This window comes from Microcaecilia unicolor, chromosome 1, assembly GCF_901765095.1.
Source record: "Microcaecilia unicolor chromosome 1, aMicUni1.1, whole genome shotgun sequence".
In the NCBI taxonomy this organism is placed as follows: domain Eukaryota; kingdom Metazoa; phylum Chordata; class Amphibia; order Gymnophiona; family Siphonopidae; genus Microcaecilia; species Microcaecilia unicolor.
The window spans coordinates 768,334,343-768,353,167 of record NC_044031.1 but is presented as its reverse complement, the minus strand read 5'-3'; the positions used below and the strand labels follow the sequence as shown (position 1 = coordinate 768,353,167).

Genomic DNA, 18,825 nt, shown 5'->3' with positions numbered 1-18,825 from the left:
AAGGAGAAAATAAGAGCCCAGGAAACCCAGGAGAGTTCTGAAACTGGTGCAGGAAGGCTATATCTATGTGAAGGAGCGGGCCACAGAAGGACCTCCGTACCCCTCAGGAGAACCTCATGGAGGAGCTGACGGACCAGGGCTAGTACAGATCTCCTAGGAGGAGACTCGGAGCCCAGGAATTCAAAAAGGAAAAAACAGCCCTCCACCTCTAAAGATAGTGAAAAGATGTTCGGCATGTCCCCAAAGAAAAGACAAGCTCACCTATGGAGACAACGTCCGTGCCCGTGGAGGGATGGTGGGTGCAGATGGTATTCTAAAGGACGCCCTCTCTGAGAAGTGCCGAGAATGTGCATCTGACTCCCATATGCTCTTCACCAGTGTCAGCTAGGCACCCGTCATGGGTGGGCCGAGACCGAATCATCCTAGCTCAAGCAGGACCCTGAAAGGGGGCATCGAAGATAGGGCTCCAGACGAGTTGTATTAAAACTGCTTGCAGCGGTGTCGAATGATGCGGGCAGCAGTCAACCCCAGTGTTGCATTCAACACCGGCAGCAGAGGCTACACCACAGGCTGAGGACCATGAACAAGGTCGATACAAAAGGTGTGGCAGATGCATGCACCGTTGACGTGGATCGAGGCTCTAAGGAGGCGTGTCACGCGCAAGCACCGTTGATGCCAATGCTCCAGATGACAGCAGATGCAAACAGCGTGCCAGGCGCAAGCACCTTCAACAATGATGTCCTGGGATCGAGTCTTGTATGTCAAGAGGTGTTTTGGGCGCAAGCACCATCGATGCCAAAGCTCTAGAAGAGAGCAGAGCCGATACAAAGGGAGTAGCAGGCACAAGCACCATTGATGTCAATGCCCCAGGATCAAGGCTTGGATGTCAAGAGGCAAGCATCTTTGACATCGATGCCTCTTGAAAAAAAGCGAAAGAGTTTGGATCCATAGAGTAGAAACGAAATGCTGAAGCAGTGACCATGCAGGCTTAAAGAAGAATCATGGCTGGCACAAGCACCGTTGATGTTGATGCACTCCGAAGGCAGCCAGGCTTCAAGGAGCAGGGTCCTGGTACTCCAAGACTCCTGCAGGGGTAGTAATTGGAAGGTCTCCTGGTATTGAGACACACCACCAATACTGCAATGCCTCGGAGGCACCGAAGGAGACCGACGCTGATCCTCGAAGTTCACATGGCCAAATCTTCAGTACCAATGTCGATCCTCAACACAGACGATCCTCTGTACCTAGGTCCACAGTACTGACGCGATGCTCCATACCGACTTTCCTCGGCACAGTATCCGCATAGAGTCCTGGGTATCAACAAGGACAAAGTGAAGCCTCAAGTCCCAAGCCGGTGCACAAAACTGTCGGACCCAGGGACTCACATAGTGGCCACCGAAAAGGCAAGCGCCGATGCAACCGCTGACGTCGACACCATAGACATCAATGTCAATGTTGACATCGAGGCCTCGGACGGCACCAAACAGTCCCCTGCGAGCCACTTTGACTAAATGGTTCTGGCTTGAATTTGAAGAGAAAAACAATTAGAAGGGGTATGTAGTCATGCCAAAAGTGGCCCTTAACGGAAAAAGGTGAGACTCGATGTGCCGAAAGAGAACAAAGCACCAAAGAAAAATGACAGGAAAAACGCCACCAGAGCTCAGGCCTAAATACGGCCTACGGAGCTGCAGTAAAAGAGAAAAATTAAAGAAAAAATAAACAAAGCACATAAGTGAAGAAAAGAAAACTAAAAAGGTACGAAGAACCAAACCAGCAGCTGTGAGGAGAGGGATTAAAAAATCATGTCCTCTACTCACTTTTGGTCCCGCGTTTGCACACTGGCGCGTGTCTCGCACTCCAAAAGAGCTCTGTGAAAAGTTTGATACAAGTTCTGGACCAGGCAACTCAGCATTGTGTTACCCAACTGTGAGAATATTAGCCTGCTTGTCCTCGGAGAAAGGGGATTCAACCAAAGTAGCTCCTACCATCACTTACCTCTCCCATACAAGACTGATCAGCTATCCAGGAGCTGTAGGACCTTGTGTAGAGAAGTTTTAGACCTCCCTCCTCTGCTTACTCTTACCTGTGGGAAAGGTCACTATGGCTTCATCTGGGGATGTTGGATGCAATGCAGGAGGACTAGTGTCATGAAGCCATTGAATATAGCTGCCTGGAGAGAGAGACAACAGAAAAAAGAAAATATTCTTACACAGAGATGCAATATTTGTACCAGGATGATTCCTGAATGCTGTGCTTCCCTCCACTGTCAAAAACTCCCCTCGGTGACACAATACCATATCCTCCTTTTCTGTGGGAAAGAAATGTGGATTCTTCATAGTCTATACCACCTTAAGGCTAGTATTTCACACCAAGATCTCATCTCCAATGGTAAGAGGGAGTGGGAAGAAAATGGGGTGGGGAGACTTACAAACACCCAGGAATATGGACCTATCTTTCACGGCTCATCCAAGAGCTGTTAGGTTATCATGCCCTGGGAAAAAAAAAAGGTCACTGCTCCTCCCCATTATTATTCCTTCTGAGATGACAATTTTCCCCTGTATACTGAACTCTTTCCTCTCCATTTTGCCCAGTCAGCTCTCTAGGATTGTCTCAAAATAAGTGAATTGCCCTAGACCCCAAATACTGCCAAGGCCAATTTGAGGTTCCTTCCTCATAGGGATTGAAGTTAGGAAGAAACCCAAAGACTCTGCTCAAGCAGGCCCAACCAGGGATATTTTTTTAAATTCTTAGGCTACAGCAATCTTCATTTATCACTAACCTAATCACTAACCTAATCTGGCCTTATGAGGCACTATGGTAAACTTCACTTATATAAAGGGGAAGAAAGTCAGTTCTGAAGGCTGTTCACATCATTGCTTTGCTAGCTGAGGGGGGAGGAGAGAGAGGAGCTCTGACATGCCCGAGGGTAAATATGTAGCCTGCACAGAACTTCTCTGAGGGAGAGATAGAGAGTGGCATACTTTAATTGTTCAGCCCAAGGTAGAAGTAAAATGACAGCCAATCGCACCAGCTCAGGAGCACTTACAAGGTACTGCTCCATGCACACCAAAGTGCTCCCTTCCACTATAGAGGCCAGGGCTTGAGCTGGGAAACCTGTTACCTGGCACCAGCCTGCCCATTCACAAGCCAGGCTAAGTGCACTGGCTGGCATGCTGAACTGCTGAAACTTACCTGTGGGAACAGTGCTTCCATTTTTTACACAGACTTACCCAAAGCAAGCAAAGGGAGAAAGAGGAAAGTTTGCTCACTTCAGAGACCCCAAATGAGTACAAATTCTGCATGGTGTCACAGTAGACCAGAAGGCAGTCTGAGGAAGAAGCTGTTCAGTGAAACTTTTCATTCTTTCCAACCCAACAACTGATGGAAATAAATCATACATAATGCATCAAGAAAGTCTATCTATTGGGGGTGGGGGGGGGGAATAACTGTATGAAACTTAGGACAGGACCAAATTTGATACAGAAAAAGAACTGTAGAAGAGATACATCAAGTTTGAAAATGGACTAGATAGAACCTGAGGATTCAGAGGAATAAGCGACCCCCACCTCCTTTAAAACAGCCCAATGCATTTAAATCAGAGAAATTCCCAGCTTCTGCAATGAAGACTTTGATACACAAGGTGAAATTAGGCCTTACCTGCTAATTTTCTATCCTCTAGATCCTCCAGACCGTTCAAGATGCTTGGGTTATGCACTCCTACCAGCAGAGGGAGACTGAGAAAACTAAAAATTCTTATACAAGTAGCCTGTGCAGACCTTCTACTAACCAGTAAAACAGTAACAAAGCAGAGGAACAAAACACCTCCACCTAAACAAAACCACTGAATCCACACTCAGATCTCCTCCCCTTAAGACGGGGAAATTCAACTGCAGATGGGCCCAAATGGTACCACAAACTGCCCTTAGTAAAACTCCAGGACCCAAATCACAGGAGCTACTAGAAATATCAGCAACTGAAGTACATAAGTACATAAGTAGTGCCACACTGGGAAAGACCAAAGGTCCATCTAGCCCAGCATCCTGTCACCGACAGTGGCCAATCCAGGTCAAGGGCACCTGGCACGCTCCCCAAACGTAAAAACATTCCAGACAAGTTATACCTAAAAATGCGGAATTTTTCCAAGTCCATTTAATAGCGGTCTATGGACTTGTCCTTTAGGAATCTATCTAACCCCTTTTTAAACTCCGTCAAGCTAACCGCCCGTACCATGTTCTCCGGCAACGAATTCCAGAGTCTAATTACACGTTGGGTGAAGAAAAATTTTCTCCGATTCGTTTTAAATTTACCACACTGTAGCTTCAACTCATGCCCTCTAGTCCTAGTATTTTTGGACAGCGTGAACAGTCGCTTCACATCCACCCGATCCATTCCACTCATTATTTTATACACTTCTATCATATCTCCCCTCAGCCGTCTCTTCTCCAAGCTGAAAAGCCCTAGCCTTCTCAGCCTCTCTTCATAGGAAAGTCGTCCCATCCCCACTATCATTTTCGTCGCCCTTCGCTGTACCTTTTCCAATTCTACTATATCTTTTTTGAGATACGGAGACCAGTACTGAACACAATACTCCAGGTGAGGTCGCACCATGGAGCGATACAACGGCATTATAACATCCGCACACCTGGACTCCATACCCTTCCTAATAACACCCAACATTCTATTCGCTTTCCTAGCCGCAGCAGCACACTGAGCAGAAGGTTTCAGCGTATCATCGACGACGACACCCAGATCCCTTTCTTGATCCGTAACTCCTAACGCGGAACCTTGCAAGACGTAGCTATAATTCGGGTTCCTCTTACCCACATGCATCACTTTGCACTTGTCAACATTGAACTTCATCTGCCACTTGCACGCCCATTCTCCCAGTCTCGCAAGGTCCTCCTGTAATCGTTCACATTCCTCCTGCGACTTGACGACCCTGAATAATTTTGTGTCATCGGCAAATTTAATTACCTCACTAGTTATTCCCATCTCTAGGTCATTTATAAATACATTAAAAAGCAACGGACCCAGCACAGACCCCTGCGGGACCCCACTAACTACCCTCCTCCACTGAGAATACTGGCCACGCAATCCTACTCTCTGCTTCCTATCTTTCAACCAGTTCTTAATCCATAATAATACCCTACCTCCGATTCCATGACTCTGCAATTTCTTCAGGAGTCTTTCGTGCGGCACTTTGTCAAACGCCTTCTGAAAATCCAGATATACAATATCAACCGGCTCCCCATACTGAACTGTCCGATACACTGGGAGGGCTCTTGAACGGTCTGGAGGATCTAGAGCAGTGATGGCGAACCTTTCAGAGACCGAGTGCCCAAACAGCAACCCAAAATCTAATTACTCATCGCGAAGTGCCGGTACTCATTATGGGCGGGGTCACCACATATGACTCCACCCCATGATAGCCACACCCCCTTACACCAGCCTTGGCGTATATAAACAAACATCATTGAAAATATTATACTAGTATAGGAGAAAAAAATAACATGATTTTCTTTCATTATAAATCATTTCTGTAAGTTATTACAGCTCCAGTATACCCAGTGCAAAATAAGACAGCAGATGTAAATTCTCAAATTGGACATATTCCAAACACTAAAATGAAAATAAAATGATTTTTTTCTACCTTTGTTGTCTGGTGATTTTGTTTTTCTATCCATATTGGTCCTAGTCGCTGATTCTGCTGCTATCTGTTCTCTTAACGCTGTTTCCAGGGCTTCCTTTCCATTTATTTCTTTACTTTCCTCCTTTCTTCTTCATTTCTTGCCCTCCATCCATGTCCAGCAACCCTCCTCTCCCCTCCAGCCACAAATGTCCAGCCACCTCCTCTCCCCTCCAGCCGCCCATGTCCAGCCACCCTCCCCTCCAGCCACCCCCCTGCTCTCCCAGTGGCAGGCCTCCCTCCCACCCAGCACCAGGCCACCCAGCATCAAGCCTCCCTCCCTCCCACCCAGTACCAGGCCATGCACCCACCCAGCACTCCCACCCAAGCACCAGGCCTCCCACCCAAGCACCCAGGCCTGCCTCCCTCCCACCCAAGCACCAGGCCATGCACTCACCCAGCACTCCCACCCAAGCACCAGGCCACCCAAGCCTCCCTCCCTCCCACCCACCCAAGCAGCAGCAGCAAGCAGGCAGGCCACCCACCCTCCCACCCAAGCACCAGGCCTCGCTCCCTCCCTCCCACCCGGCATGCACCAAGGCTCCCTCCCACCCACCCAAGCAGCAGCAGCAGCAGCAAGCAGGCAGGCAGGCCACCCACCCTCCCACCCAAGCACCAGGCCTCGCTCCCTCCCTCCCACTCAGCGTGCACCAAGGCACCCTCCCACCCACCGTCAAGCATTCCTCCCTCCCTCCCACCGGCACCAGCCCGCCATCCCTCCCTTCCTCCGAACCCCAAGAAATTTAAAAGTCTTCCCTGGTTCGAGTAGGCGGCGTCAGCATCAGCAGTGAAAAGCATGCTGCTGGTTTGGCGCGTCTTCAGCCTTCCGTCTCTCAAGCTCTCTGGTCCCGCCCTCATTTCCTGTTAGGGCGGGACCAGAGAGCTTGAGAGACGGAAGGCTGAAGACGCGACGAACCAGCAGCACGCTTTTCGCTGCTACTGACGCTGCCTACTCGAACCAGGGAAGACTTTTAAATTTCTTCAGGTTCGGAGGGAGGGATGGAGGCCTGGTGCCGGGTGAGAGGGAGGGAGGAACGCTTGACGCCGGGTGGGTGGGAGGGCTAAGTTTCGGGTGAGGCGACCGGCGGCGCGCGTGCCCTCTCTGGCACGCGTGCCATAGGTTCGCCATCACTGATCTAGAGGAAAGAAAATTAGCAGGTAAGGCCTAATTTCACCTTCCTCAGCAATCCTCCAGACCGTTCAAGACGCTTGGGACGTACCAAAGCAGTAAACACATCTAAGGGTGGGACCTGCGAAGCCCAGAGGACCGGACTGCAGCTCCAAAACTGGCATCCTCCCTTGCCTGTACATCCACTCTGTAATGTTTGACAAAAGAATGCAGGGAGGACCACACCACCGCTCGACAAATGTCCACCGGTGGAACAAAACTACTCTCTGCCCAAGAAGCCGCCATCCCCCTAGTGGAATGTGCCTTGAGCCCCACCAGCACCATACGGCCATGCAATATGTAAGCCGAAGAGATGGCATCCTTCAACCACCGAGCTATAGATGCCTTAGAAGCAGCCGCTCCCTTCTTGGGCCCCCATGAAGAACAAATAACCTGTCCGAAGACCTGAATTCCTCCGACCTGCGCAAGTAAACCTCAACACTCTGTGCACGTCCAATTTCGCCAAACGACGCTGAGAAGCATCCCCCGACCGGTCCCCCAAGACCGGCAACGAAATCACCTGATTGACATGAAAGGAGGATACCACCTTAGGCAAAAACGAAGGCACTGGACGCAGCAAAACCTTTTCCTTAGAAAACCACAGAAACGGAGGCCTACATGAAAGAGCCTGAAGTTCCGAAATCCGGCGAGCCGACGATATAGCTACCAAAAAGACCACCTTCATAGTAAGGTCTTTTATCGAACAAGACTCCAAGGGCTCAAAAGGAGAACCCACCAAAGAGTGAAGAACGATATTAAGATCCCACTGAGGAACTACCGGCCGCTGAGGAGGACGAAGCAACTTCACCCCCCTCAAAAAACGTACCACATCCGGGGAAGACGCAACCGACCTGCCCTGTACCTTACCCCGAAAACACACCAAAGCAGCCAGCTGCACCTTCAAAGATGACAATGAAAGTCCCTTCTCAAAACCATCCTGCAAGAAATCTAAAATGCGCGACACAGAAGCTGTAGAAGGGACACACGCCCGGTCCCCACACCAATCTTCAAATATGCGCCACACACGCACGTAGGCCAAAGACGTTGAATGTTTGCGAGACTGCAGCATCGTCTGAATCACCTGAGGGGAAAACCTTTTCCTTCTCAACCGTTCCCTCTCAAGGGCCACACCGTAAGAGAACCGATCCAGATCCGGCATGACAATCGGACCCTGACACAACACCGAGCCCCCCAGCCGCAGAGGCTCGCCTTCTAACAAGCGCATCAGACCCCCGAACCACGGCCGACGCGGCCAATTTGGAGCCACCAACAACACCGGACCCGCATGACATTCTACCCTCTGAAGGACTCGACCTATCAAGGGCCACGGGGGCACGTACAGCAATACCCGACCAACGCATCGATCCCTTCCGATCGCGGATCCCGACGCCAACTGAAATACCGAGGAACCTGAGCATTCTGTGCCGACGCCATGAGATCCACGACTGGCATTCCCCACTTTAGAACTATCTGGTCGAACACCGACCAGTGTAGAGACCATTCTCCGGGGTCCAACATGTGTCTGCTTAGAAAATCCGTGTTCACATTGTCCACCCCGGCCATGTGCGCCGCCGAAATCTGCACTAGATGCCTTTCCGCCCAACTCATGAGCAGAGCCATCTCGATTGCCAACCGCGGACTCTTTGTACCGCCCTGCCGGTTGACATATGCTACCGCTGTCGCGTTGTCGGACATGACTCTTACCGCCTTTCCGACCACACTTGAGTGAATCGCCAACAGAGCTAGCCGAATTGCCCTCGTCTCCAACCGGTTGATAGACCACTGAGCTTCCTCCATCGACCACCGCCCCTGTGCGGACTGACCGAGACACTGAGCTCCCCAGCCCAGCAGACTGGCATCTGTTACAAGAATCACCCACTGAGGAGGTTCCAACGGCATGCCCTTTTTCAGATGGGCTGAGCACAGCCACCACTGGAGACTGCGCCGAGGAGCCCCCCTCAATGGCAATCGCAACTCCAAACTGTGTACCTGAGGAGACCACCGGGACAACAGAGCCGCCTGAAGCTGACGCATATGCGCCCTGGCCCATGGTACTACCTCTATTGTCGCTGCCATGAGGCCCAGAACCCGAAGGTACATTCGAACCGTCGGACACTGAACGGACATTAACAGCCGGACCTGCTGCTGAAGAGAGGCGATCTGAGAACCCGGCAGAAAAACACGACCCACTGCCGTGTCGAACCGCACTCCCAAGTACTCCAGACTCTGCGATGGGATCAACTGACTTTGACTACATTCACTACCCATCCGAGCGATTCCAGAAACGCGACCACCTGAGCCGTCGCCGCCACACTGTGAGCCCGAGACTTCGCCCGGATCAACCGGTCGTCCAGATACGGATTGCACCAGAATTCCCTGCCTCCGCAAAGCCGCTACCACCACCACCATTATCTTGGAGAAGGTGCGTGGAGCCGTTGCCAGACCAAAAGGCAGAGCACAGAACTGAAAATGCCTCCCTAAAACAGCAAAACAAAGGAAACGCTGATGGGCCTCTCGAATCGGCACGTGCAGATACGCTTCCGTGAGATCCAGTGACGTGAGAAATTCTCCCTGACGAACAGCCACTATGACCAAGCGCAGAATCTCCATGCGGAAGGATGGTACCTTGAGCGCCCATTGACCCTCTTGAGATCTAAAATGGGTCGAAACTGGTCCTCCTTCGGCACCACAAAGTAAATGGAATAACAACCCATTCCCTGCTCATGCTGAGGAATGGGTACCACAGCTCCCAACTGGATTAAGCGACCCAGAGTCTCTTGAATAGCCTTTAACTTGACTCGAGAGTGACAAGGAGAGGGAAGAAACAGATCCGGCAGCGGGTGCTCGAACTCGAGTGCATAACCGTCGCGAATGACCTCCAGCACCCACTGATCTGAAGTAATTTATCTGAAGTAAAATAGACGAAGTCGCGCCCCGACCTTCACAAGGAGGACTTATTACCATTTCTGGCACCTCCGGAGGAGTCTCAACCTCCTCGACGACCCCCTCGAAAGGACTGCATCCGCTGGAAAAACTGGCTTTTAGAAGGAGACACAAATCTGCCCGGCCTGTACCGCCTCGCGTCCTTAAACCGTCCTCTAGCCAAACCACCTCGACTAGCCGCCTTAGGCCGTAACTCCGGCAACCGTGAGACCTTGGTATCCCCAAGACCACTCATCAGTTTATCCAAGTCCTCTCCAAACAACATAGAACCTTTGAAAGGTAGAGAACACAACTTTGCTTTAGAAGCCGCATCTGCCACCCAGCCCCTAAGCCAAAGAGCCCTGCGAGCCGTCACCGCCAGAGCCATATTCTTAGCCGAAGCCCTTAGCAAATCATAAAGGTTGTCTGCCAAAACCGAAGACCCCATCTCCAATTTGGCCAGGTCCTGAACCAAACCAGTCCTATGTAACGCAGGCTCATCCAAGAGCTTCTCCGCCCAAAGGAAACAAGCTCTGGCTACCAAGCCCCCACACATAGAGGCTTGCAAGGCCAAAGCCGACAATCAAAGCTGCGCTTCAGAAAGGACTCTAGCTTCCTATCCTGAAGATCCCGTAAGGCTGTATCGCCATCCACCGGAATGGCTGTAGCCACCTACTGTAGCCATCCACAGTAGGTGGTTTCAGCAGGGCCAAATCTTCCAGAGGCAAGGGATACAGCTGCGCCATAGCCCTAGACACCTTACAAGCAGCCCCCGGCACAGACCATTCCTGAAAAACCATGTCCCTAATGTCTGAATTCATGGGAAAGGAACGGGAGGCTCTCCGAATCCCCTTAACCAAGGGATCTACCTGGGGTCCCTCCGCAGAGGGAGTGGCCGCCGGAGCAAACTTCAAAGTAGAGATCACCTGATCAATGAGCTCTAACAACTCCTCCTTATGAAAAATGCGAACCACTGAAGAATCTTCCCCAGGCCTTAGCCCATCCTGATTCTCAGACACATCTAAGAAATCCTCCTCTCCTGGGTCACTCCAAACGTCCGACCCAGACAGAGAAAGTATCTCCATAGGCTCCGAAATATTCACCCGTGGGCAATTAACTCCCACTGAGCTAGCAGCCTCCGGGGAACAAACAGCCTGAGAGGGGCCAGCTCTCCACGCATTATACAGAGACCAAACAAACTCAGGGGGGAAGCCAGAGACAAAACAAACTCAGGGGGGAAGCCAGACCCCCCCCCCCCGACGCTGCTGAAGCCCCAACACTTCCCGCAGTCTCAGCAACGGATCCCCCTCGCTCCCGAGGCGGCAGGTCCATCGCGTGATCCGTGGCTAAACTAGGCGCGCTTCCCGCCACACATGGGTCCCCCGGCGCTGGTACGGAATGCGCGGCCAAAAAGGGCCGCGCTTCCTGCCAAAAATGGCTCCGTCGAGGCCGACCCTGGACGCGCAGCCAAAATGGCCGCGTTTCCCGCAAAAACCGGCCCCGCCGTTGCCGGCCCGGAAGGTGCGGTCAAATCCCCGTCCAACACCTCCGCCGACTCAGGGGAAAGCACGAGGGGCAAGAGCGCTGACAACGTAGGCTTCCCACAAAATTTACATTGGCTATCTTTCACTTCAACGCCGCGCTTCGCGCAAAACCGACACATCGCCGGCTTAGACATAATGGCCACGAACACAATAAAAGCAAACAGTTGCTTTGTGCTCTGACAGACTAATAGGCAAAACCGCCTAAGGCAAGAACACCCTTGAAGACGTTTTATCTCTGGACTGCCACAAGAATGGCCAAAATAGCCGCCTTTTAAAAACGTTTATTTTATTTTTTTAAAACCTCATTGCTGATGGCTGAACATAACGAGGTCTGTAGCTGAGGTCAAGCAGTCCTCCAGAGGGAGAGCACAGGGGGAAAACCCGGCTACCCGGGTGTGACACCCCACAGGGAATAAGAAGCTCCTTTGGACTTACACCCTGTAATAGAGATCCAAGTGTGGGTTCTCTAACATTTACAACCCAACCTAGAAACCCCAAATGGGCCTACCAGACTGAGGACACTGCACAGGCTGCACACATCTACCCTCTGCTGAGACTGAGAAAATACTGGTTAGTAGAAGGTCTGCACAGGCTACTTGTATAAGAAGTTTTAGTGTTCTCAGTCTCCCTCTGCTGGTAGGAGTGCATAACCCAAGCGTCTTGAACGGTCTGGAGGATTGCTGAGGAAACATAGGTTTCAGAACTTTGCCTTTACTACTACTATTAGTATTTAACATTTCTAAAGCGCTACCAGGGTTACGCAGTGCTGTACAATCTAACAAAGGAGGACAGTCCCTGCTCAAAGGAGCTTACTATCTAAAGGACAAAAAAGTGCAGTCAATCAAATTGGGGGCAGTCTAGATTTCCTGGATAGAGGTACAATGGTTAGGTGCCGAAAGTGACATTGAAGAGGTGTGCTTTGAGTAAGGATTTGAAGATGGGCAGGGAGGGGGTTTGGCGTATGGGCTCAGGGAGTTTATTCCAAGCATAGGGTGAGGCGAGGCAGAAAGGGCGGAGCCTGGAGTTGGCGGTGGTGGAGAAGGGTACTGAGAGGAGGGATTTGACCTGTGAGCGGAGGTTACGGGTAGGAGCGTAAGGGGAGATGAGGGTAGAGAGGTAATGAGGGGCTGCAGATTGAGTGCATTTGTAGGTTAGTAGGAGAAGCTTGAACCGTAAGCGGTACCTGATCGGAAGCCAGTGAAGTGACTTGAGGAGAGGGGTGATATGAGCATATCGGTCTAGGCGGAAGATAAGATGGGCAGCAGAGTTCTGAACGGATTGAAGGGGGGATAGATGGTTAAGTGGGAGGCCAGTGAGGAGTAGGTTGCAGTAGTCAAGGCGAGAGGTGATGAGAGAGTGGATGAGAGTTCGGGTGGTGTGTTCGGAGAGGAAGAGGCGAATTTTGCTGATGTTATAGAGGAAGAATCGACAGGTCTTGGCTGTCTGCTGGATATGGGCAGAGAAGGAGGAGTCAAAGATGACTCCGAGGTAGCGGGCAGATGAGACGGGGAGGATGAGGGTGTTATCAACTGAAATAGAGAGTGGAGGGAGAGGAGAAGTGGGTTTGGGTGGAAAGACAATGAGCTCGGTCTTGGCCATACTTTGGCCTGGGTTTTCGCAGTGATTTCTGGTGTGGAGAGGTAAAGCTGGGTGTCGTCAGCATAAAGATGGTATTGGAAACCATGAGATGAGATCAGCGAGCCCAAGGAAGAGGTGTAGATTTTTGCAACCACATCCAAAGTGGTTTATCTGGGGTGACGGAGGGTTAAGTGACTTTACCCAGAGTCACAAGGAGCTGCAGCGGGAATCGATCCCAGTTCCCCAGGACCAAAGTCCACTGCACTAACCACTAGGCTACTCCTGATCCCTGAGGAACTCCAACAGAGAGTGGGATGGGGGTGGAGGAAGATCCATGAGAATGTACTCTGAGGGTACTTCTTTTCAACTCTCTTGTTCACAAATAGACATACTTACCTAATTGGGCACCTTGAATAAGAAGGTAAGCAGGTTCTTATTTCCAGTCTTTTCTATAAAGAAAAGCAGGTGTCTACTTTTATTTGTAGAATAAAAATATAACTGGCTGTAAACACAAGTGTGACCACTTACACCTACACTATAGTTGGTGTAAAGTGTCATAGATACCAGCCAGAATGCAAATAAATTATAGCATGGTATAATTTACACATGTATTTGCTCACTCCTTCCAAACTCCACCTAGGCGTATGCCCAACAGCAACATACATTCCATCAAAACATGGCATGTACTTTTTTGTTAATCAGTAACATACATAGTAACATAGTAATGTGAGATGTTTTATGCACACATTTACCTTGATGCTCCTGTTGCCTAAAACTAGACGGCTCATTACAGAATTACCACCTAGAGTGATGGGGAAAGTATGCAGAATATTTCCTTATCACACACCCTGCTACCACACCTCTCAGTGATTCAAATATGGGTTTCAATTTCTTTTTTTGTAAACTCTACTCTGAAACTCAATAAAGTATGCAGCTTTATTCATAGTTGCTAAGTTTATTAACCACCTTTATGAAGAGATTCCCCAAGCTGATATACAACAGGTATGGCTTGATATAAATATTACATTATGTTCAGTATATAACAACAGTAAATGATCAAATGCCAGCATAAAACAAAACAATGAGGTAAACTTCAAGACAGGTAATTTTGATTATGTATGTTAACATTGTAATTTGCTAGGAACTGTGAGTAATCTGCAAGTAACTGTGGACTAAGCGGAATAGAAATATTTTAAATAAATAAATACTGCCTGCTCAGGACTGGTTTCAAACAGGATCTCAGTGTTTTGACCATGCCTCTCAAGAGCTCTCATACAAAGTGGAAAATACAGTAATTTCAAACAGGTTGTGCGGTTTATCCTCTGCAAGAGTTAACTATCTTCTGAAGAAGAATAACCGAGTATAATAAAAAGGATTTTAGAGATTGCTTTTCAACTCTATCTGCCTTGACTAACAAGTGCACTTGGGGTCTGTATTGTTGATTAGAAGTAATTCTGTTTAAAAATGATTAACTTTGTGTGAAAATAAGTTGGAATGCAGAAGATAAGACACAGCTGTAATTAATTTGGTATGTGAAGAGAAGGATGGCGCTTGTTTTTGAAGTTCAGACTGGCCACCTGGACTTGGAAACATGTGACCACATTCCCACAGTACGAATAAGCTTTAGCTTAATAAAAGGGGGGCTTGTTACAGCAGAGCTTTGAGGCTCATTGTTCCTGGACATAAGGAGACTTCGGGCATTCGCTGCAACGGGCCTCCCGGCTGATGATAAGGGCCTGAAATTTCTGACCAGTGATGTTGTATGTATAATATGTATATATCTGTCTTATAGCTTTCTTTTGGTTAGATGATTTAATCATTGTATATATCTTAATCATTGTAGATTTTAGCACCTCTAATAAAGGTCTCATTTACCTAATACAAATCCAAAAGAATCCACGGTAATTATTGAGTAGTCTGTGTCAGTGAAACAGGCTGTAAATCCATAGCAGTACACAGAGTCTGGGTCTGCTTCCTGAGGGGCTAGAAAAAAAGCACTTGTCAAAGCTGGAGTCAATGCTGATACTTTCCTGGTCATCAGTATCGAGGCTCGGCCAACATGCAGGACAAGGATCTCCAGGATAGGCTGGAGTGGCACCACAATCGATACCGATGCCATCTAATCTTTGGAATTGGGCAGAGCCAGGATAAGTTCCAGCTGTTTCAGTAACAAGACCCAGAGCCACTTGTTGTGGGCAGGTATAGGGGAAGGCTGGGCCGGTACCGGTGTGGTCAGGTCCACAGAAGGTAGCAGGGTCAAATCAGAGGACTGGTCCCAACACACAGGAGGCTGGCGTATCAGTGCCAAATCCAAGGAAGGGAATGGCCCTCTCACACCAATGCTTCTTAGGTACAAAGTCAATGCCCCAGAGCTCCTAGTGCTGTGCCTCGAGGGCTGATGCTGGTGCTTCTTGGCCTCCACCTTCCACACAAAACTGTAGTCCCTTGGCGCCAACGAGGATGATGTTGAAGTCTTATGAGTCCTCGGGCTAGGTCTGAAAATGGTTGGATCTCAGTGGGAACTACTAATGCTAGATGCCAAAGCAAGTGGAGACCTCCTCGATGCTGATGCAACCCCAGTATCTGGTGCAGCACTCAATGTTACAAGGACCAATGCCTCCGATGCTGAAGCCAATGGAATACACTTAGAAGTGCCAAGAAGGGTAAGGCGCAGCTCTTTTCAATTATGGACCACATTTGAAAATATGATTTCCTGCTTGTCGTCGGAGAGCTTCAAGGGACATACATGTTGGCAGAGAATGGGAGAGCCATAGGCAGGTCTTCAACTTAAGCACACAACTTATAGAATACTATAAATTACGTGCATAGCACAGCACTTAGGTATGCCCATTTATGTCTGGCATAAATGGTTACACCTAAATTAAGACATGCTACTGCAGGTTTATGCTAGTCTTCTACAATGAAATTGGGGTGCTCAGATGCTGTTAAAGAATAGGTGCTCCCCAGGGATGGCTGTGGTGAGCCCTAAGGTTCGTCACCTATAGATAAATAAATATATATACATACACACATACACATTATATATCTATATCCATATCATCATTTTGGAGGGTACCTACAATATCTAAACATTTTTTCTTTATCCTATGTGGATGACATCTTTCTTTTATGTCCAGTTCAGAAAACTGTAGAATGCACTCTTCTTTTGCTAAAACAATATATAGCTTTGACAGAGGAATGGGCATTTGCAAATCACCTCAAACTTAATACTCAGAAAACTAAACTAGTATGGTTTGGGAATTATTCAAAAGCTGTTTCGAAAAAGATACCCCTTTCCTCTGGAATATCTTTACAAATTGATTCACTGTCTAAAGTACTAAGCATTATATTAGATTTAGATCTTATATATAAACATCAGATAAGTGCTTTAGCAAAAAAGTTTTTCTTCCACTTATATAAGCTTTGAGTTATAAAATCATCACTAAACCAGTTGGATTCCGGACTACACAAGCAAATTTGATGCCTTTACTTGACTACTGTAACTCATTATATTCAAATGTGAATAAGCAGCAAATGCGTCAATTACAACTTTTACAAATCACTGCAGCTCGGTTGATTTTGGGGTTGGGAAAATACAGTGAAATAAGCCCTCTTTTAAAACAACTACACTGGTTAAAATTAGAGGAGCGAATTCAATTTAAAATAGCTTGTCAAGTTTATAAATTTATTTACGGAAAGAATTCAGATATGATAAAATTGTTACCATCTCCGGGATTAAGAGAATATTTAAGAAGTAATAATGATTTAACATTGGATATTCCATCAATGAAAGGGAATCAAGTGGATTTGGGAACAAATTGTCTCTTTTCGATGTCTAAAAATTTGGAATAACATACCATTTCCCATAAGGAAAATATCTAATTATCTTTTGTTTCAGAAAGCCTTGAAAACTCATTTGTTTGTATTGTAAGGACTGTTAGGTACTTTAAGGAATATTGTTAATCATCTCTGACTGAGATATTTTCTTTAACTGTAAACCGTCTTGAAGACAGGGTTAAAGGTGGTATATAAGTACCGAAATAGAGTAGAATCAATGCAGTGTCAAAATGAACATAATAGCCATATTGAGTAAGACCAATGGTCCATCTAGCCCAATACCCTACTTCCAACAGTGGCCAATCCAGGTCACAAGTACCTGGAGGTGCCCTGCTATAGAACTGTCCCCATAGCATCACTATTCAGAGTCTTAAAAATATATCTGGAAAGCAGAAGCCCTCATATTTGTATTGTTGTACTGTTGGAAGTAGGGTATTGGGCTAGATGGACCATTGGTCTTACTCAATATGGCTATTATTATGTTCATTTTGACACTGCATTGATTCTACTCTATTTCGATACTTATATACCACCTTTAACCCTGTCTTCAAGACGGTTTACAGTTAAAGAAAATATCTCAGTCTAACAATATTCCTTAATGTACCTAACAGTCCTTACAATACAAACAAATGAGTTTTCATTTGGAGTGGAGTGGCGGCCTAGTGGTTAGGGTGGTGGACTTTGGTCCTGGGGAACTGAGTTTGATTCCCACTTCAGGCACAGGCAGCTCCTTGTGACTCTGGGCAAGTCACTTAACCCTCCATTGCCCCAGGTACAAATAAGTACCGCATTGAGCCTGCCATGAGTGGGAAAGCGCGGGGTACAAATGTAATTAAAAAAAATATTTATATATACTTATATATGAGAGCGAAGATACTTACCTGTAAGCAGGTATTCTCTGAGGAAAGCAGGCTTCACATTCTCAAAAGGGGATTGATTATTCCTGTCGCCCGAGAATCGGCACATCAGCCAGCGAAAGAAAAATTTGACAGCCTTCTAGGGCTCGTGTGTCATGTCCCCTACCTCAACGCAAGCGGAATCCTCGGGCTGCACAGGGTCCCGTCGACACGCACACTTGACTGGCACAGCCCTGAGCCATGTGTGTGTAGTTCTTCTCTGGCTGCAGGCTCCTTGATTGCTTTGCTTCCATGCACCTGGCTCTGCTCTCTCTGCCTGGCTTCCAGGCTCCTTGATTGCTTTGCTTCCACCCACCTGGGTCTGCTCTTCCTCTGCCTGGCTTCCCTTCTCTCCTATTGGTTTTCCAGTTCCTCCTTCCCCTGCTCTTGTCCTATGGCTGTGCCCCTTCTCCCTGCTGATGTCAAATGCCAGCACTTTATCAGCTGAGCTCTCCCTAGACTCCATGCTTTGGCTTCTACTTTGGTAGGTGTTACTTGCTCAGTAGTGTGCATCTCCTCTACTTTGTTCTTCGATGGTGTAATTTATATCATAATATGTACATGTAAGTTATTGTATGTAGGGAAGACCAAGAGAGCTATCAAGACCAGGATAATCAAACACAGAATTTGTATTACGAGACATATACAAAGTGCCCCGTTAGTTATGCATTGGGTAGATAAAAATCATACTACAGAAGATCTCAAGTTTTTTTCTATTTAAGAAGATACATATGTCATGGTGTGGAGGGAATATAGATGTGAAACTCTTAGAGAAGAACAAAGGATAATATACACCCCCTTGGTACAGTTACACCATAGGAACTTAATACAGATACGGATTTCAGACCATTTCTGTGAGGTATTCCAAAAATTTTTTTTTATATATATGTTGTAACCAGGCGCCTCTCTTGTGCAGCCAGGGATAGAACAATCTCCTCTAATCACAGGCTCCCAGTACAATGAAGAAACAGATATCCACCAGTAACTTCAAACTCAAGGACTTTATACCATGCAGGTTTCCAGTACACAGTTCCAACAGCAGCATTCACCTTCAATCCTAAGCACCTATAAGCCACCTGAAAGTGTGTGGCCAGTAGTCCCCTTTAAGCAGAAGGCTCTTAGCATATGTCAGGATTCAATATAGGCTACAGTCGGCTTCAGTCTAGGCTCTTTATCCAGTGCACCATAAACATT

At 47.8% G+C, this 18,825-nt stretch overlaps 1 protein-coding gene across 1 annotated transcript in view; it reads right to left on the bottom strand.

Moving 5' to 3' along the window:
* Window positions 1-18,825, bottom strand: part of LOC115460700 — a 177,464-nt gene that overhangs the window by 95,515 nt on the left and 63,124 nt on the right. Inside the window, exon 2 of the mRNA XM_030190469.1 lies at window positions 2,084-2,170. The gene's annotated coding sequence lies outside the window, so the exon portion shown is untranslated. The remainder of the gene's footprint in view (window positions 1-2,083; window positions 2,171-18,825) is intronic.